The sequence below is a fragment of the Lactuca virosa genome, chromosome 1, assembly GCF_052849685.1.
Source record: "Lactuca virosa cultivar CGN04683 chromosome 1, Lactuca_virosa_CGN04683_v6, whole genome shotgun sequence".
Taxonomy (NCBI): Eukaryota; Viridiplantae; Streptophyta; class Magnoliopsida; order Asterales; family Asteraceae; genus Lactuca; species Lactuca virosa.
The window spans coordinates 328,344,310-328,365,653 of NC_136426.1; positions in this window are offsets into that span (position 1 = coordinate 328,344,310).

Sequence of the window (21,344 nt, forward strand, 5' to 3'; positions counted from 1 at the left end):
AGGGATCTAATATATAGTTTTATGTATTAAAACTACCTACTTTCGTACTGGATGGTATTCCAGGGATCTAATCTAATAGTTTTATGTAATTCCAGGGTCATAACTTATGGTTTTCATATCCTATTCAAATTAACTTACATATAAGAAAATATGGGATTTTCTTGGATATCAACTGTTCATGAAACTAAAGGAAACTGAATCTTTTCCAGAAAACAAACCGCTTATGAACTCACCAGCTTTTTGGCTGATATTTTAAAACTGCTTGTATTCTCAGGGCATCCATAGACAGGTACTCCCACTAACTTTTGGAGAAGATGGAGCATATAGAAGACTCGTCTTCACTTTTGTTCTAACGAATGTATCTAAGAAAACTTGTAGTACTTTATTTTCAAACAAATGTAAAACTTTCTCATGTAATGTAATGGTTGTGTTTACTATGCTTGCTATGTATATTGGTTGTGATACTCTACATGACGTCACTCCGCCCCGGAACGTTTCCGCCATCGGTTTCGGGGTGTGACAGATTGGTATCAGAGCCCTTGTTTATAGTGAACTAAGTATACCAAACCTTACATGGTATACAACTATAAACACTAAGGGGCCTAAGAGCTCTAAACTAAAAGTATGCTTTTAAAATATAAGTATTTTTATAAAAGTATACAGGTAATTCCCGAGTACCGAAATCCGTATCGCGAAGAGAGCAAAGCATAAGTAAATTGGGCGTTGTGCACTGTGGTTAAACCTGGGCAGTTATGTAGTCATGTCTAGGGTCAATATAGCCTGATCAACTATATTCATTCGAGACACGGCCAACATGTGCTTGGGAGTGACTGTGGTGTACAGCAGGCCTATAACTTACCTAATATCCATTCAACATAAAATACTATGGGAGTATTTTAGTCCGAACCAAATACCTCATGGAAATCTGTTCCGAGTGTTACTACTCATTCCTCCCTTAGCGATAGTTTACTTACTTCAAGTAATTTTCCTGTCCTATCGCGTAGTAGAACACTCTAAAAATTATTATGAGATATATCCTTGCCTCATATCTCTAAATTCCATCCTCCTCTTTCTTGGTCATTTCAGATCAAGATGCCTCCCCGAAGGAGATCTACCAGGAGAAACAACGACACTCCTCCACCACCGCCTCCTCCCCAATTTGATCCTGTCATGTTTCAGGCAGCTGTTACTGCTGCCGTGGCTGCTGCGATGTCACAAATGAATCCCGGTGGATCTGGTGGTCAGGGAGGTGGTATGCATCCTCAAATTCAGGAAGGTGGTCAGGGACACCAGAAAGAATGCTCTTATAAAGATTTCATGAACGCAAAACCCACATCTTTCGATGGCAAAGGAGGTGTTATTGCTCTGACTCAATGGTTCGAAAAGATTGAGTCCATATTCGAAATTTGCGCAGTCTCCAAGGCCAACAAAGTGAAGTACGCCGCTTGCATTTTCCTCAACAAAGCATTAACCTGGTGGAATGGTCGGGTCAAGTCCTTAACCCTACCAGTGGCAAATGCCATGGGTTGGGACAAACTGAAGGAACTCATGATAGCCCAGTACTGCCCACGGGGCGAGATACGGAAACTCGAACACGAACTCTGGACACTGAAGATGAAGGGTTCCGACATTGCTTCCTACACTTCTAGGTTCGAGGACCTAGCACTCCTTTGTCCGGGAATGATATCCCCGGAAAGCAAAAAGATCGAACGATTCATTTGGGGGCTGACCCAGCCAACCAAGGGAAATGTTTTGGCTGCAAGGCCAGAAACCTTCGACAGCGCTAAGTGTTTGGCGCAAACCCTGATTGATCATAGCGACGAGCCCGACGAAGTGATAGCCACTCCTGAGCCGGCTAAAGGGAGTAGTGAAAATAAGAAGAAATTCTGGAACAAGCGAAAGGGTCAGGGTTCGCAAGGACCCTCGAAAAGACAGCAAACTATGGCAGTCCACGCTGCTACAACTCCTGTCGCCTCTCCTGCAACTCAAACCCCTAACAGTGCATACACTGGTACTCTTCCCTGGTGCGATAAGTGCAGTTACCACCATCGTGCTTCCGGGCTCTGTCGTGAAAAGCACTGCAACAAATGTGGTAAAAAGGGCCATCTGGCTCGAGACTGTAGAAAGCTAGTTCAGCAAATTACTCAAGCCTCTGGAGCGGGTGTTGGTCGAGCCTGCTACAACTGTGGGGAGGTTGGGCATTTTAAAAGGGACTGCCCCAAAGCAGCAACAACCAACAACACCGGGAGAGTTCTAACCATGGGACAAGAAGAGGCAGTCGCTGACCCCAACGTTGTCACGGGTACGTTTCTCCTCGACAACTCTTATGCATGCATTCTTTTCGATTCTGGTGCTGAAAGGAGCTTTGTTAGTCATGCATTCAAACAATTTCTTAGGCAAAAATCCCAACCATTAACCGAGAAGTTTACCGTTGAAATGGCTAACGGTGAGAAAGAGAGCACTAACGAGCTATACGTAGGGTGTACCCTATCCTTGAACGACCGTTCATTTCTCATTGACCTTATGCCAGTCTCCATAAAAAGCTTTGATGTCATCGTTGGCATGGATTGGTTGAGCCCCAATCGTGCAGACATCCTCTGTTTCGAAAAAGCGATTCGTCTCAATCTTCCTTCGGATGAAACTCTTGTAATCTACGGGGATAAAATCAGTTCAAACCTTCGCATCATTTCGTGCATCAAAGCCCAGAAACTCCTGCGGAAGGAGTGTTATGCATTCTTAGCCCATGTCGTTAACGAAAAGCAGGAAGTTAAAGACCTCGAGAGGATCCCCGATGTTTGCAATTTTCCTGATGTCTTTCCAGAAGATCTCCCAGGAATCCCTCCTGAACGCCAAGTGGAGTTTCGTATCGACTTAATCCCCGGAGCTACCCCCGTAGCCAAATCTCCTTATCGATTAGCTCCGGCAGAAATGCAGGAGTTATCTAGTCAGCTCAATGAGCTGCTCAGTAAAGGATTCATCAGACCGAGTTCCTCGCCGTGGGGAGCCCCGATCTTATTCGTGAAAAAGAAAGATGGATCTTTTCGAATGTGTATCGATTACCGAGAGCTGAACAAGCTCACAATCAAAAACCGTTATCCTCTTCCTCGGATAGACGACCTCTTCGATCAACTTCAAGGAGCTAGCTACTTTTCCAAAATCGATTTAAGATCAGGGTATCATCAGCTGCGAGTCCATGAGGGTGACGTTCCCAAAACAGCCTTTCGGACTCGATACGGTCACTACGAATTCGTAGTTATGCCCTTCGGTCTAACCAACGCACCGGCAGTGTTCATGGATTTGATGAACCGGGTGTGTCGTCCCTTCCTGGACAAGTTTGTTATCGTATTCATCGACGACATACTTGTCTATTCCAAAAGCGAAGAGGATCACAAACAACACTTGAGGCTAGTGTTGGAAACTCTTAGATCGGAGCAACTGTACGCGAAATTCTCCAAATGTGAATTCTGGATCCGGAAGGTTACTTTCCTTGGTCATGTGGTAAGCAAGGAGGGCATACACGTGGATCCTTCAAAGATCAAAGCGATAGAAAACTGGTCAGCACCAAAAACACCCACCGAAATCCGTCAATTCTTGGGTCTCGCTGGCTACTATCGCAGATTTATTCAAAATTTCTCCAAAATTGTCAAACCCTTAACCACTCTAACTCAGAAAGGTATACCCTTTTGTTGGAGCGAAAAGCAAGACACTGCATTCCAAACACTGAAGCGAGCCTTGTGCAGCGCACCTATCCTGTCCCTTCCCGATGGGACGGAAGACTTCGTTGTCTACTGCGATGCGTCCAATCAAGGTCTCGGTTGTGTCCTAATGCAACGAGACAAGGTCATCGCCTATGCTTCCAGGCAACAGAAAGTACACGAAGTCAACTACACGACTCACGACCTAGAATTGGGAGCAGTGGTCTTTGCATTAAAAATCTGGAGACATTATCTCTACGGAACTAAGTGCACCATCTTTACTGACCATAAAAGTCTACAGCACATCCTCGACCAAAAGGAGCTGAACATGAGACAACGGCGATGGGTTGAACTACACAACGACTACGAGTGTGAAATCCGCTACCATCCCGGCAAGGCCAATGTGGTGGCAGATGCCCTCAGCCGGAAAGAATACTCAGGTCGTAAGGTGAAGGCACTGACTATGACTATCCATTCCCACTTATCCGCGCAAATCAAAGAGGCTCAGCTGGAAGCCTTAAGACCAGAAAATGTGTCAGGCGAAGCCCTGAGAGGAATGGATAAGAATCTTGAGATCAGGAACGACGGAGTCTATTGTTTCATGAACCGAATCTGGACCCCAAAGTTCGGAGGTTTCAGAGAGGTTGTCATGAACGAAGCCCATAATACTAAATACTCCGTACACCCAGGTTCGGATAAGATGTACTTGGATCTCAAGAAACTGTATTGGTGGCCAAATATGAAGGCCGAAAACGCTACCTTCGTGGGCAAGTGCCTGACTTGCGCCAAAGTGAAGGTCGAATATCAAAAACCCTCCGGCCTACTCCAACAACCCGAAATACCTGAATGGAAATGGGAAATGATTACTATGGATTTCATTACCAAGTTACCCAAATCTCCGAGTGGGTACGACACCATTTGGGTAATTGTCGACCGACTGACCAAATCTGCTCAGTTCCTTCCTATCAAGGAAAACTTCGAAATGGAAAAACTCACGCGAATCTACATCCAAGAGGTGGTCCGACTGCACGGTGTACCTGTGTCCATCATTTCCGATCAGGATAGCAGGTTCACTTCTAGGTTCTGGCAGTCACTACAGAAGGCTCTTGGAACTAAGCTGGATATGAGCATAGCTTACCATCCTCAAACAGATGGACAGAGTGAGAGAACCATCCAAACCTTGGAAGACATGTTGAGAGCCTACGCCATCGACTTCGGCGCGTCATGGGATACTCATCTTCCTTTGGTTGAATTTTCTTATAACAACAGCTACCATACCAGCATCAAGGCTGCGCCGTTCGAAGCCCTCTATGGCCGCAAGTGCAGATCCCCTCTGTGCTGGGCTGAGTTGGGTGACACGCAGCTGGTCAAGGGATAAGTCCCTGACAGCACTCTCACTGGTCCAGAAATCATCCGCGAAACCACCGAAAAGATCGTACAAATCCAAGAACGACTTAAGGCCTCCCGAGATAGACAAAAGAGCTACGCCGATAAACGACGAAAACCCTTGGAATTCCAGGTTGGAGACCGTGTCTTGTTGAAAGTCTCACCCTGGAAGGGCATGATACGCTTCGGAAAGCGTGGAAAATTTAACCCAAGGTACATAGGACCTTTCGAAATCCTAGCCAGGATTGGTCCCGTAGCTTACAAACTCCATTTACCTCATGAACTTAGCAATATTCACCCTGTCTTCCACGTTTCAAACCTTAAAAAGTGTCTTTCTGATGAGACCCTTGTGATTCCTCTGGATGAGATCGAAATCAACGAAAACCTGAACTTTGTGGAAGAGCCCATCGAAATCATGGATAGAGAGATCAAACGAACGAAACAGAGCCGCATCCCGATAGTGAAGGTTCGCTGGAATGCCAAGCGGGGACCCGAATTCACTTGGGAACGCGAAGACTCGATGAAAACGAAATACCCGCATCTCTTTCCAATTCCATGATTTGTATCTAAATTCTAAATTTCGGGACGAAATTTCCTCTAACGGGGGGATAATGTGACAACCCGAAAGATATTCCGTTAACATAACCCATGCCGTTAATAAAATTTATTTTATTAACGGGTTTTTCCGTTCACTTTCAAATTAAATAATTCATTTAGAATTATTATTATTATTTCCTATGTATTGAAACGAAATATTTATTTGAGTGAAAACACTCTAAATAATCTTTTGAAAATTTCTAGACTACGACTAATACGGGTAATGGTCATTTACCCGGGTAAAATATTAAGCTCCGTTTAATGTCCGTATTGGGTGTATTCCCACCGGGTCACTAACTCTAGACACATAAAAGGGTGGAGTGACCACCATTTGAGCTTTTCCCACACTTCAACTTTCTCTCTCTACTCTCTCTCTAGAAATCGAACTCTCTTAAGAATCTTCACTTTCAAGCTCCAAATTGGTAAGTGATCCTTCCTAACTAGTTGCTTATCCTAACATGCATGCAAATCCATGTCTTAAACTCTCAAATGCATCAAAAACTCGTGTTTACGGTTTGGGGAGCCTCCCAAAAACCGTAAACTCCTTCAATGGGGGTTTTTGAAGCCCCAAAACCCTTCCAAACCTCTTCTAATGCTTAGATCCTTACATGCATGGAGTTAGAACCACAAGATCATGAATTTTTGGCCATGAACATGAGTTTACGGTCCTTGAATGTTCAAGAACCGTAAACACCCTTTCATGGGGTTTTGATGCTCCTTAACCCTTCCAATGCATGTCTAATGGCCTTGAAACTTGCTTGGATGATCTTAGAACCCTAAAACATGTCCAAATGAGCATAAACTTGAGTTTACGGTTTGGGAACATCTCCTAAAACCGTAAACACCTTCCAAGGGTGTTTTAATGCTCCAAACACTTTGCATGGCTTGTATTTGAGTCTAGAACTTGCATGAATGGCCTACAAACCACCAAAACACATGGAAAATGGACAAACATGGACAAGGGTGGGTTTACGGCCGTAAACCCATGAGTTTACGACCGTAAACTCCCCAAGGGTGGTCCAAGGACCGTAAACCCATGAGTTTACGACCGTAAACTCCCCAGGGGTGGTCCAAGAACCGTAAACCCTGATTCCTAGTTCATTTCATGTCCCGATCACTTCCTAAGCCCTTGAATCAACCCTAGATCCTTCCTATGTGCAAGATGAGGCCTTGGATCACTCAAACCACCACACCCATGAGTTTACGGCCGTAAACTCATGGGGGATATGGTCTAGAAACCGTAAACTCCCCAAGGGTTTACACTTAAAGAATAAACCCTCCTAACTAGGTCATACACTCCCTAAATGCAACCCGTGTCGTTCCTAACACTTGGAATCAAGTGTTTTCTTGCATTGAGTGTGCCTACTTGTTTAATTAGTAGTATAATTACTAATTAGATACAATTGTGTATCACCTCATGTTACTTAGGACCCTACGTGTGTTCAAGTCCTAAGTTGTCTTCTAGCATCCTACTCGACACATTCTCGTCAGGTGAGTTCATACCCCTACACCTTTTCCAAGTTTTTCATGTTTTCAGGGGGGGGAATACAAGCAAAAAAATCATAAAGGTTTTCATAACTTGAAAGAAACTGATGTAATTATACGACTCTCCGATGAACTTATGTTACTTTATCCCTCTTGTAATTGGCAGAGCATAAGGGATATTTTCTAAATATAATTACATAGTTTTCCTAAAACCGTATGGAACTTATCAAACCTTTCCAATCTAAACGGGAAAAACTTATCAAACTGTGCAAATTATTATGGGAATAATTTGGGGATCTTTACCACTTGTTATACGAATTTCGATTTCATGCAAAGTCAAAAATATAAACTATGTCTGATTTAGTTTATCTATGTCTAATCTAGAGTATCATGCTAAATAATTATGTTGTATTTAATTATTTATACTCTACTATGTTCCAAACTAATTCGAAACTCGAAAACGATTGAATCATCTGAAAATCTGTAAATACTAGCTTGTGAGACTTATCTTCGTTATATCCTTCGGGATACCAATAAATCCTCACCGGAAGTATAACTAGAGTCTCCTGGAGGGAGAACGTGAAATTTGTGGATAGATCTATTCGGGACTGACAATCCCACACCTAAACTGTTAGCTACAGTTAGGCGGGCACGCCTGGGGTGACAAATTTTGTAAATCGAACGACGCCTGAAGAACGTCAAGGAGGTCACGGGTCATATCAGTATGGTTATACGGCTCACAATACGTATTTAACAAACCAACTTGGTTACGGATTTTCCTTACTTTATTTCAACTATAGTTTTATGTATTAAAACTACCTACTTTCATACTGGATGGTATTCCAGGGATCTAATATATAGTTTTATGTATTAAAACTACCTACTTTCGTACTGGATGGTATTCCAGGGATCTAATCTAATAGTTTTATGTAATTCCAGGATCGTAACTTATGGTTTTCATATCCTATTCAAATTAACTTACATATAAGAAAATATGGGATTTTCTTGGATATCAACTGTTCATGAAACTAAAGGAAACTGAATCTTTTCAAGAAAACAAACCGCTTATGAACTCACCAGCTTTTTGGCTGATATTTTAAAACTGCTTGTATTCTCAGGGCATCCATAGACAGGTACTCCCACTAACTTTTGGAGAAGACGGAGCATATAGAAGACTCGTCTTCACTTTTGTTCTAACGAATGTATCTAAGAAAACTTGTAGTACTTTATTTTCAAACAAATGTAAAACTTTCTCATGTAATGTAATGGTTGTGTTTACTAAGCTTGCTATGTACATTGGTTGTGATACTCTACATGACGTCACTCCGCCCCGAAACGTTTCCGTCATCGGTTTCGGGGTGTGACAACACATAATAGACTTAGTAACTAGAAGCTAAGTTATAACCTACTAGAAACTTGGAAGCAAGTAGGATCGAATGATAGTGTACTTAGATTTCACATTGATATGTGAATTCTACTACTACTTAACTGTAGTGACTATCCATATTTGGGTCACTCTTTGACTCGAACACCATTTCATGAATCATATACACACATCATGCACTTGACCTAGTAGTAGAAATTAGGTCAAAGTCTCATAGAAACTTAAGTCAAAGTTGAAGACTAGGACTAGTATACTTGATTCCTCAATTTCGCTTGAATCTCGGAATCACTACATAGAATGCCAATAAACCGATAAAAATAAATTACAAACATTATTTATAACTATAAAAGAGTTATAATACCATAAGATAATTTAAAGTCTCAAATATTCTATTTATTTTGATATCCAAAGATTTACAAAATCTCAAGACCCTAAAAGCCATAAAAACTCATATTTATAAACTTTAACCTTAAAAATTCTATAAAAATAATTATGAAACTTATAATATGATCTTATAATAATTAAAATTATGAAAATGCATTTAAGGAAAATAAATTTTAAGTCATTAACAATTGCCCTAAATTTATAAGTCAAAAATCAAGGTTTCATGAGCAAAAACTTGGTTAGGGTGTATATTTTATAAAAAGTTTGATATTTTTATAAAAGAATTGAATTATTTATAAAATTAAAAGAGAGGGAGGGCATTTTACACTCAAAACCGTCCACCCTCTTCCCAAGATGCTTCCCCTCTTCCCAAAACACATAATCACTCCTCTCTCACACTCCATCTCCTTCACTTCTCTCTCTCTCTCTACACTCTCTCTCACACTCCACCATTTACCACACTCAAACTCTCTCTTTCCCTCTCTAAAACCACGAAATTATCCAGCCAAGAACATCTCTTAACCTTTAAATCTTCATCTTCTAGGGTTGTTCTTCATGGTAATCATGAAAATCCTTCAATCTCCTTCACTTTTCTTTCTAGTTTTAAAGATTTTTCTTGCATTTCCTTGTTCTTCTACACCATTCTCTTAGAAAATTTGTGTGAATGTTCATTCACTTCAGTTTTGATGATGATGGTGGTAGATTTTCACCAAAAAGATCTTGCATGTTACAAAATGGTGAAGATCCATGACTTAAACCTAAGTCAAAACCATGGAAATGCACTTTTCTACACGTTTTGGTGGAAAATCACCACATGCATCCAAAGTTTTCTTTCAAAAACGAATTTTAAACATTTCAAACTCATGAATGAACTTCAAACAAACATGCATGTGATGATCTTCAAGCTTAGAAGCTAGATCATCAAAGTATGTTGTTAAAAGCTTTCAAATATGTTCATGAAGGATTTATTTCCAAATAAATATCAAAAACTCCTTTTCTGACCAAATCCAATTTTTCCTAGATTCCCATCAACAGGATAAAATGATCTGTAAATTTCCAGAGAATAATTCATTTGTCTCGAATTATTATAATTAATGCAATAAAATAGAGCAATAAATCATATAAAATACTTTCGCAGGTCTATAAATCCTAGGTAAATTCGTGAATGACCCCTATGCTAAATAATGACCCCACATTAAATTTCATCGGTTTTTGTTACTGTTTAATATGGTTTTGAATTTTCTTTTTGTTTGGCTCCAATAAATCATAAAACCACTTTAGAAATGTGAAAATGATAAATAACAATTGTCGCAGTTGCTACCAGAGGTATAAGACTCAGACAAATATTTTTAGAATTTTTCATAATGCATTCCTATTTTTCCCCGATTTTTGTATTTATAATGGCCTAAAAATAGAAAAACTAGTTCTGCTCATCCAAAATTCATGAAAATTTACCAGAACACCTTGTAGTACATTAGGAGGCTACATAAAAATTTTGATGATTTTTCTATTCTGTATACTATTTTTCTCCTATTTTCTAAGATTAAATACACTTAAATACACAAAATCGAATTCCAGTAGATAAAAACCACCTTTGGGATTTTTCCCAGATTATCTACACTGTAAATGAACTTTACAAAAATTTTGGTAATTTACTTTAACTGTTTAATAATTATTCTCCAATTAATGATTATTTAAGAGGATAAAACAAAGAAAAATAGAAAGACTAATTTAAAAATATCTTTTATATTTTTCAGCTTCTACATGTGTAATAAAAGTGTTACAAAAATGTCAATTTTGGAAACTGTTTTCTATTTATTTCAATTTTTATTAGAATAAATGCTCAAAAATCATAAAATTGGGTTAAATAGTTTGGAAATCCATTTTTATATTTTTCCCAGCTTAAGTATGTCTAATCGAAGTATTATAAAAAGTTTGAGAATTTTTATGATCTGGATTCTATTTTTCATAAATTTATATTTTTATGAAGGCTTAAAATTTTGGAAAAATAGTTAATCATATCAAAAATTCAAAGGAAAATTTATGGAATCCCTCTACTGTGTTTAGAATCAAAAAGCAACGTTTGAGAATTTTTGGAAACTGTTTGATAATATTTTGGCTTTTTAAGAGCTTAAAACACATTTAAATGTGTTGAAATACCCTCAATTGTTATTACAAAAATCTGGAAAATTAATATCTAAAATTGTCTTAATCACATGAATTAAAAAAAACTTCACCATTTCAGAAAAATGTTTGTAACTTATCAATATTAAATTTTCACATAATATTGGCATAATTCTATTGTAGTAGTAAGTATATACTAGTGTTAGATTTCGATTAGAGACTCACTAGCGAATACCATTATTGTAGGAATCGGTAGTGGTACACGTGGAACGTAGTTCAAGGCATCATTTGCATCATCTCAATGCATTGTGAGTATTAACGACTCCCCTATTTTCGCTTTTTATGTTTTGGGGTGGAAAAGCATGCCCTAAACTATTTATGTTCATTATATTTAGTTGACTCGTATAAACTTGATAACTATATTTTGCATATTGTGAGTATTCACCACTCCCCTATTTTCGGTTTTTAAATATTTTGGGGTGGAAAAGCATGTCCTAAACTTTTTATGTTCGTTGTATTTATTTTGACTCGTATGAAACTTGGTTGCTATATTTTTCATATTGTGAGTATTCACGCACTCCCCTATTTTCAGTTTTTATGTTTTGGGGTGGAAAAGCATGTCCCGGAAAACTATTATTTGTTCGTTGTATTTAAATTGATTTGTATCAAACATGATTGTTATTTTATTGCTATATCTCTCTATGTATGTCTATGCAACACGAAACATGAGAACTTATCGTCTTAAGGCCCTTCCCTTACACTTTTCTCTAACCATTAACTCTTTGAGCCAATGGTCATTGTGGATAGCGCTATTAGGAATTGACAACTCCTCACTCGCCCGATTGCTGGAATGCATGATACAATATAATCTATGGAACGATAAGCATAGATCTTGATAGCGCTTCAGTCATAGGCTTGGTTAAGAACTCATTGTTTGCTCATACACATACAAACTCGTTACTTATTATAGCAATAAACTTTGTATCTCATTATGACAACGAACTTTTGTTACTAAATACTTATTTACTAGTTTTAGCAACAAACTTGGTTCCTTCTTATAGTAACAAACTTGTTTGCTCCTTGTAGCAATGAAACTTAATTACTCATTTTAGTAACAAACTTTATTTCCCATGAGGATATGAACGTTGCATCTCTTTTGGGCAACATACTTTATTTCTCATGATGACAACGAAATTTGTTTACACAAACTTATTTACTCATTTTAGCAATATATTTTTATCTATGGAAACTTATATCAAAATTTTGATTTCGATTTATGAAACCAATATTATTTTTAAACTTGTGAGTACTCACCAACTATTTTTATAGTTGACGCTCGTTTTACATGCTTTTTCAGGAATCATCGAGTAAGTGGCACTTAGGGACACATCACTTATAGGAGCATTCGCATGTGTTGTATTTCAATTTACATTGTAATTTCTTTTAAAAGTTGTTCAAACCCATTGTAAATTTGTAATGATTTTTAATACTATGGTTGGTGTTGTCTTTTAACTTTTGCTATGAAACCCTTTATACTGCCACGTCTCGTGTTTCCGCTTTAGCGGGGTGTGACAGAAAATGTTATCAGAGCCGAAGGTTATAGAGAATACCGGTTTTCCTTTGGAGAACCACAACTATAGCCAAAAAATTTCAAAATGTTTTAAAATACTGAACATACTACTGGTATAACTAATTCAAGTACGCATTATTGGACTTTAATTAAGTATAGCATGGCCAACTATGCTTAATTAAGGAAAATTAATGCGAGGTTGGAAACGGTTATAGTAGAATTATGTTCAAAACGATTTTCAGCTTGAACTTTTGAAAAACAAAGTTTTTCGGTGTGCGTACGGGCATTGCATATTATACGCATTCATCTATATACACTTAGAAACTAAGTGCACTTTTATAACAATGCCTTTATTTAGAAATAATTTTATCCCTTATCAAGTGTTAGGTTAACCACTTAGGTTATATCACTAGCCACTCTAGGAGCAATGCACTTAGTACTGAGAATGAGTATTCCTCGGTAGCTGTTGACTTTAGATGTAAGGTTAGTAGCTAGATACACACTAGTAATAATCTTTAGTCGAAACCTATACCAATTATACCTCAGTACCTCTTCATCGTCTTTGCACCATAGTTACAACTAGGAAAGCTTTCCGATACCGACACAGATGAAAATTGGAGCATCATGTAAGGAGGTAGATGAGTCGCCACTAATTAATCACTTGGATACCATTGGCAGGCATTCCGGGTGCGACTCATGAGGAGACACGGAGGTTTAACCCATACGTGAGACTTCTCTACTACGCTACGAATTTAGCTTTAGGTTGTTTCCACCTTGAGCTTAAAACTTAACATAGGATATCCCTTTGGCCTCTATATTAAAAATGTTTTACAAACAATTTTTCTTGTCCTTTATTTTGGGGAAAAGACATCGTTACTCGCCTTGTACTCGCCTTAGTATTTTGGTACGATCAGCTACGCTAATATACTTATTCCTTACTTCTTAATCTTCCATCGAAAAATTATTTCGCTTCATCGGTTTTATTTATCATCAATAAAATATTTTATAACCACTTCAATCAACTTAGTAGACATTTCTTAACAATGTAAGCAATATTCTCGCTAAAAATCTTTTGACAACTTGCTTTAACTTAACACTTTTCTTCAAAACTCAATTTAACCATTATTGGTTTTAACCTTGCTATTTCAATTTTATTTCAAATCCATTTCAATGGATAGATGTGTTTTTAAGGGCATATAAACCATTTTAAACCTTGCTTACCATTTTGACACGTTTTCGAAAAACTTAGAAACATTTTCTTTTATAAAAGTGTTTAAACTCTATTCTATAAAACTTAAACATATAACATTGAAGTCCTATTATATGTAAAAGCGTCCTCGGATTTTCCAAACCACTTTTGCTTTGACACATTTAACCGCTTTCTCATTTAGGAATTGTAATTTACTTTAATGTGTTTTCTCGAAAACACAACATGATATTTATGCAAATGTCTACTTCAAACATGTTTATAAGACATATCTAACGCTTGTAATTCAAAACATACCTTATTTGTGTACTTTGCTTCAATATAGTTTTATAATCTATAAAGATTCTAAAATATAAAGCATTGCAAAACTTAGTGTTCACTTTTAAATTTCCAGTGGCGCACTTTCGACAATGCACAATTATTCATCTAAATATGTTAAGTCTTTACCTTATCCGTTTTAACCATTGTTGGACTCCAGTCAAAAAGGTCAAAGCTGTCGGAATTTCAATTACAAGTTTTAGTGTTTCTTCTTTTTCACAAATGGAGTTTAACTTAATAGATAACTCATAAATTTTTAGAAAACACTTTAAAACTCCCACATGTCTATTTAATCATCAATATACATCAAATATTAAAGTTTGAAATATATCTCAACCTGGTTTTAATCTACCTATAGGTATTGTTCTTATAATTTTAACAATAACAATCATTACCGCCGCTACCTTCCTTTTTCTTTCCCCCGCACTTGATTTCTTGCTCTCCTTATGATTTTAGATCTCGCACACCCATAATAGTAACATAATACATTGTCTAACTTTGTTTCTGTCTATTTTGCTTCTCCTGGTATCATGTTTGTACACATACATACTAGAAGTCTATCCTTTCGTTTTGAGCGATTAATACATGTATAGCCGTGAAGAATAATTTTTATTTAGTCAACTTTGATATATTCAATTACGCCTTTTATCATATACATCTTGTTTTTATTTTGAAATCTCTATAAACAAGTGATCCTTATTTACATTTGCTCTTTCGTTCTAAATTCAGAAACTTGATATAAAATGCAATTTTCATTGTATTTTTCCTTATAATTATACACAAGATGAATACTCTTATGCTTATAATTTTTCTATATCCGGAAAATATATGTGAAGGATATATTTCCTTATGTTTCTTCTTTTCTTTAAATACATCAAAAGTTTTGAATTTTACGATTATCTATTCTCTAAATGATTGTTTTTGTAGAAACACTAAACTATGAATGCACTATTTTCAAAGATTAACATTTTTACACCTTTCTTAAAATAGTATTTTACTTTGCAATTTTCAGTGAGTTCCTAAACTCTCAAACTTGTTTTCATAAGTATTCTGACTCCTCGTAAACTTGAATTTGTCCTGACTTAGACAATTGGACAATTTCTCAAAAGTTTAATACAAATATTTCTATACAAATTCCTTTAATGACGACTTAAACCTTTAACCTTAATTAATCTTTATATTATTTTACTACTTTGTTGGATCGCCACACATGTATCTTCATTATCTTGGAATTATTACACATTCTGATAATAGTGAGATTAATTATCATTTCTAAACACACATTTTGATAACAATGAGATTTTTAATCACTTCTAAACACTTAAACTGCTATATACACAATGTGATTTAATTTATCATAAATTTTCATCGCCTCCATTTGCACCAATGACTCTCTAAATATATTTATTCTTCGAATAAGGTTTTATTATTGTAAGAGTAACCGTAGTAGTAATTATAGCCTCAGAGATGCTCAATCATTTCGTAATTTATTTTGTCGACGACACTTAATTAGCCTTTACATTTGAGATGTACCAAAACTTCGTTGCCTACCCTTAGTACGTATTTTTAGGAACTTACCCTCAATCGCTTCTCTTTCGTTCGTGCTACCCCTTCTTATTTCAAAATATATCTTTTCCAGATGTAGTAGCCAACCCGGAAGTGAACAAATTGTTCCTAATCTCGTCTTTATTAGGCGGCGAATTTACACTTAGTGCTAATTTAGAACGCGACTTAAGGATCAATGCGGATTTAACGCTCAGTGCAGTTAGTACTTCACCAAAACTTATAGCTCTCTTAATTCATATAATATCTAACTAGATGATCTTTTTCGACTAGGTCTCCGTGTTTGGATTATGATTTCTATGATCCTAATTTCTCGCAATCTCAATTGTAGAACTCGAATTAAGGAAACATTAATTTGACTATGGCTAAAGAATTGGGTCCCTCCTTTGAGGAAATAAACCCAAAATAATCAAAGAACACTACAAGTCACCACCTCTCCAGCTATATAATTGTATTCGACTGAGTTCTAATAGAATACGTCACGAATTGAATTTCGGGGCGAAATTCTTTTAACCGGGGGAGAATGTGAAAATCGTCAAAATTCGAGTCGGTTCTAGATTTGAATAAACTTAGTTGCAGATATAGGCACGACACATAATAGACTTAGTAACTAGAAGCTAAGTTATAACCTACTAGAAACTTGGAAACAAGTAGGATCGAATGATAGTGTACTTAGATTTCACATTGATATGTGAATTCTACTACTACTTAACTGTAGTGACTATCCATATTTGGGTCACTCTTTGACTCGAACACCATTTCATGAATCATATACACACATCATTCACTTGACCTAGTAGTAGAAATTAGGTCAAAGTCTCATAGAAACTTAAGTCAAAGTTGAAGACTAGGACTAGTATACTTGATTCCTCAATTTCGCTTGAATCTCGGAATCACTACATAGAATGCCAATAAACCGATAAAAATAAATTACAAACATTATTTATAACTATAAAAGATTTATAATACCATAAGATAATTTAAAGTCTCAAATATTCTATTTATTTTGATATCCAAAGATTTACAAAATCTCAAGACCCTAAAAGCCATAAAAACTCATATTTATAAACTTTAACCTTAAAAATTCTATAAAAATAATTATGAAACTTATAATATGATCTTATAATAATTAAAATTATGAAAATGCATTTAAGGAAAATAAAATTTAAGTCATTAACAATTGCCCTAAATTTATAAGTCAAAAATCAAGGTTTCATGAGCAAAAACTTGGTTAGGGTATATATTTTATAAAAAGTTTGATATTTTTATAAAAGAATTGAATTATTTATAAAATTAAAAGAGAGGGAGGGCATTTTACACTCAAAACCGTCCACCCTCTTCCCAAGATGCTTCCCCTCTTCCCAAAACACATAATCACTCCTCTCTCACACTCCATCTCCTTCACTTCTCTCTCTCTCTCTCTACACTCTCTTTCACACTCCACCATTTACCACACTCAAACTCTCTCTTTCCCTCTCTAAAACCACGAAATTCTCCAGCCAAGAACATCTCTTAACCTTCAAATCTTCATCTTCTAGGGTTGTTCTTCATGGTAATCACGAAAATCCTTCAATCTCCTTCACTTTTCTTTCTAGTTTTAAAGGTTTTTCTTGCATTTCCTTGTTCTTCTACACCATTCTCTTAGAAAAATTGTGTGAATGTTCATTCACTTTAGTGTTGATGATGATGGTGGTAGATTTTCACCAAAAACATCTTGCATGTTACAAAATGGTGAAGATCCATGACTTAAACCTAAGTCAAAACCATGGAAATGCACTTTTCTACACGTTTTGGTGGAAAATCACCACATGCATCCAAAGTTTTCTTTCAAAAACGAATTTTAAACATTTCAAACTCATGAATGAACTTCAAACAAACATGCATGTGATGATCTTCAAGCTTAGAAGCTAGATCATCAAAGTATGTTGTTAAAAGCTTTCAAATATGTTCATGAAGGATTTATTTCCAAATAAATATCAAAAAAATTTCCCAGATTCCCATCAACACGATAAGATGATCTGTAAATTTCCAGAGAATAATTCATTTTTCTCGAATTATTATAATTAATGCAATAAAATAGAGCAATAAATCATATAAAATATTTTCTGAGGTCTATAAATCCTACCTAAATTCGTGAATGACCCCTATGCGAAATAATGACCCCACATTAAATTTTATCGGTTTTTGTTACTGTTTAATATGGTTTTGAATTTTCTTTTTGTTTGGCTCCAATAAATCATAAAACCACTTTAGAAAATGTGAAAATGATATATAACAATTTTCGCTGTTGCTACCAGAGGTATAAGACTCATACAAATATTTTCAGAATTTTTCATAATGCATTCCTATTTTTCCCCGATTTTTGTATTTATAATGGCCTAAAAATAGAAAAACTAGTTATGCTCATCCAAAATTCATGAAAATTTACCAGAACACCTTGTAGTACATTAGGAAACTACATAAAAATTTTGATGATTTTTCTATTCTTTATACTATTTTTCTCCTATTTTCTAAGATTAAATACACTTAAATACACAAAATCGGATTCCAGTAGATAAAAACCACCTTTGGGATTTTTCCCAGATTATTTACACTGTAAATGAACTTTAAAAAAAATTTGGTAATTTACTTTAACTGTTTAATAATTATTCTCCAATTAATGATTATTTAAGAGGATAAAACACATTTAAATGTGTTGAAATACCCTCAATTGTTATTGCGATAGAAGACTTCGTTGTGTATTGCGATGCGTCAAATCAAGGGCTCGGATGTGTTCTGATGCAACGAGGTAAGGTCATCGCCTACGCCTCGAGACAGCTGAAGACAGAGGAGGTCAACTATACCACTCACGATCTTAAACTAGGAGCAGTTGTATTTGCTCTGAAGATCTGGAGACACTACCTGTGTGGTACAAAAAGCACTATCTTTACAGACCACAAAAGCCTACAACATATATTCGACCAGAAGGAGCTCAACATGAGACAACGACGGTGGGTCGAGCTACTCAGTGACTACGAATGCGAAATTCGTTATCATCCGGGTAAAGCCAATGTAGTAGCTGACGCCCTAAGTCGGAAAGAATACTCTGGTCGTAGAGTCAAATCATTGACTATGACTATCCATTCACACTTGTCCACACAAATTAAGGAGGCTCAGCTCGACGCTTTGAAACCTGAAAATGTGGCGGGTGAATCCCTGAGAGGGATGGATAAGAACTTGGAAATCAAAGGTGGCAGAGCCTTATATTTCATGGATCAGATCTGGACACCGAAACACGGTGGTTTCAGAGACTTGGTCATGAACGAGGCGCACAACACTCGTAATTCCGTCCACCCAGGTTCAGATAAGATGTATCTGGATCTCAAAAAGCTATACTGGTAGCCTAACATGAAAGCAGAGATTGCTACCTTCGTGAGTAAATGCCTTACTTGCGCGAAGGTTAAGGTCGAATACCAGAAACCATCAGGATTACTCCAGCAACCGGAGATACCTGAATGGAAGTGGGAGCGGATCACTATGGACTTCATAACCAAGTTGCCCAAGACAACGGGTGGACTTGATACCATATGGGTCATCGTCGACAGATTGACCAAGTCGACACACTTCCTGCCTATCAAAGAAACAGACAAGATGGAGAAGCTTACAAGAACCTACATACGGGAGATTGTACGACTGCACGGTGTTCCCATATGCATTATCTCGGACAGAGATAGTAGGTTCACTTCGAGGTTCTGGCAGTCGTTACAAAGTTCCCTAGGAACTAGGATGGACATGAGTACAGCCTACCATCCACAGACCGACAGACAAAGTGAGAGGACTATCCAACCCTTGGAAGATATGTTGCGAGCCTGTGTGATTGACTTTGGGAAAGCATGAGATACTCATTTACCCCTTGTCGAATTTTCGTACAACAACAGTTATCACACGAGCATAAAGGTTGCTCCATTCGAGGCCCTCTATGGTAGAAAGTGCAGATCCCCTCTGTGCTGGGCTGAGGTGGGTGATACCCAGTTAGCTAAATGACGAGTTCCTGAAAGCACTCTCACGGGTCCGGAGATCATTCGGGAAACGACAGAGAAGATCGTTCAGATTCGTGAACGATTGAAAGCCTCTAGAGACCGACAGAAAAGCTACGCAGATAAACGAAGGAAACCATTGGAATTCCAGGTGGGCGACCGTGTTCTATTGAAGGTCTCACCCTGGAAGGGCTTAATACGCTTCAGAAAGCGTGGAAAGCTAAATCCAAGATACATAGGGCCTTTCGAGATTCTCGCAAGAATCGGCCCTGTAGCTTACAAACTTAACTTACCTCGTGAACTCAGTAACGTAAATTCTACTTTCCACATCTCGAACTTGAAAAAGTGTCTGTCCGACGAGACTCTTGTAATCCCACTCGACGAGATCGAGATCAACGAGAGCCTCAACTTCGTGGAAGAACCTATAGAGATCATGGACCGAGAGGTCAAGCAAACGAAACAAAGCCGTATCCCGATAGTGAAGGTTCGCTGGAACGCCAAGCGAGGACCTGAATTCACTTGGGAGCGAGAGGATCAGATGAAACTGAAATATCCTCGTCTTTTTACTTAGTTATTTGTAACTAATTATTTGCTTAAACTCTAATTTCGGGACGAAATTCCTTCTAACGGGGGGATGATGTGACAACCCGAAATTTCTATTCTGAACAACAATTCACTTCAATAGAAGTCAGAACTGTTTCTATTAACTTTTGAGCTGTGTAGAGTCAGTTTGAGTGTTTTAAAGCTTAGTACTTCAGGAGATAACTGGAGAGAGGATGCCCTAGGGTTTATTGTTCAACAGTAAAGTCCCAAAACTCCAAGAGTTTGGAGTTTACGGCCTAAACATGGTGTTTACAGCCGTAAACCCCAAGGGGTATAAAAGTGACACCTGGTCATTTTTAACACTTTTTCACCATTTCAAGAACTAGAACTCAAATCCTCTCAAGTATCATCCGATTTTCTTTCTTGATCTTCAACTTTGTAAGTGTTTCTTGCCCTAATTAGTTTATATCTTACTTAATCTAGTGATCTTACATGATTTCATCCGTGAAATCATTCCATATGTGTAGATCTTCAAGTGTTCTTAGTTTCACCAAGAACACACACTAGTGTTCTTGGACTTTTGACACCCTTTCAAGCTCCTTTATTGTAAGTAATCTTACCCTAGTGTGTTATAAGGCTTGTTACACTTCTTAATCAACTAGAAAACACAAAGAAAAACAAGATCAAAGGTGTTTACGGTCCAAGCATGTTCTTGAACCGTAAACCCAAATGAATGGGCCATTGTGTGCCCTAGTCCCTTACCAAGCCTTGGATACTAGTCTAGATCATATCCTTGAAGTGTATAGGACCTTAAACATCAATAAGACCATGAACCATTAGGGTTTACGGCCGTAAACACATGGAGAAATGGTCCATGGGCCGTAAACTCCATAAAGGGGTGAAATGATGCCACAATCACTTCCAAAGGCTTAGACTTGAAGTAGGAATGCTTCTTATGACCTTATAAGCTTCAAAACACAACATGGTAGAAGTACCATGAGTTTACGGCCGTAAACTCATGGGTTTACGACCGTAAACTCCAAGGGAGTTGGTCACAAAACCGTAAACTCCA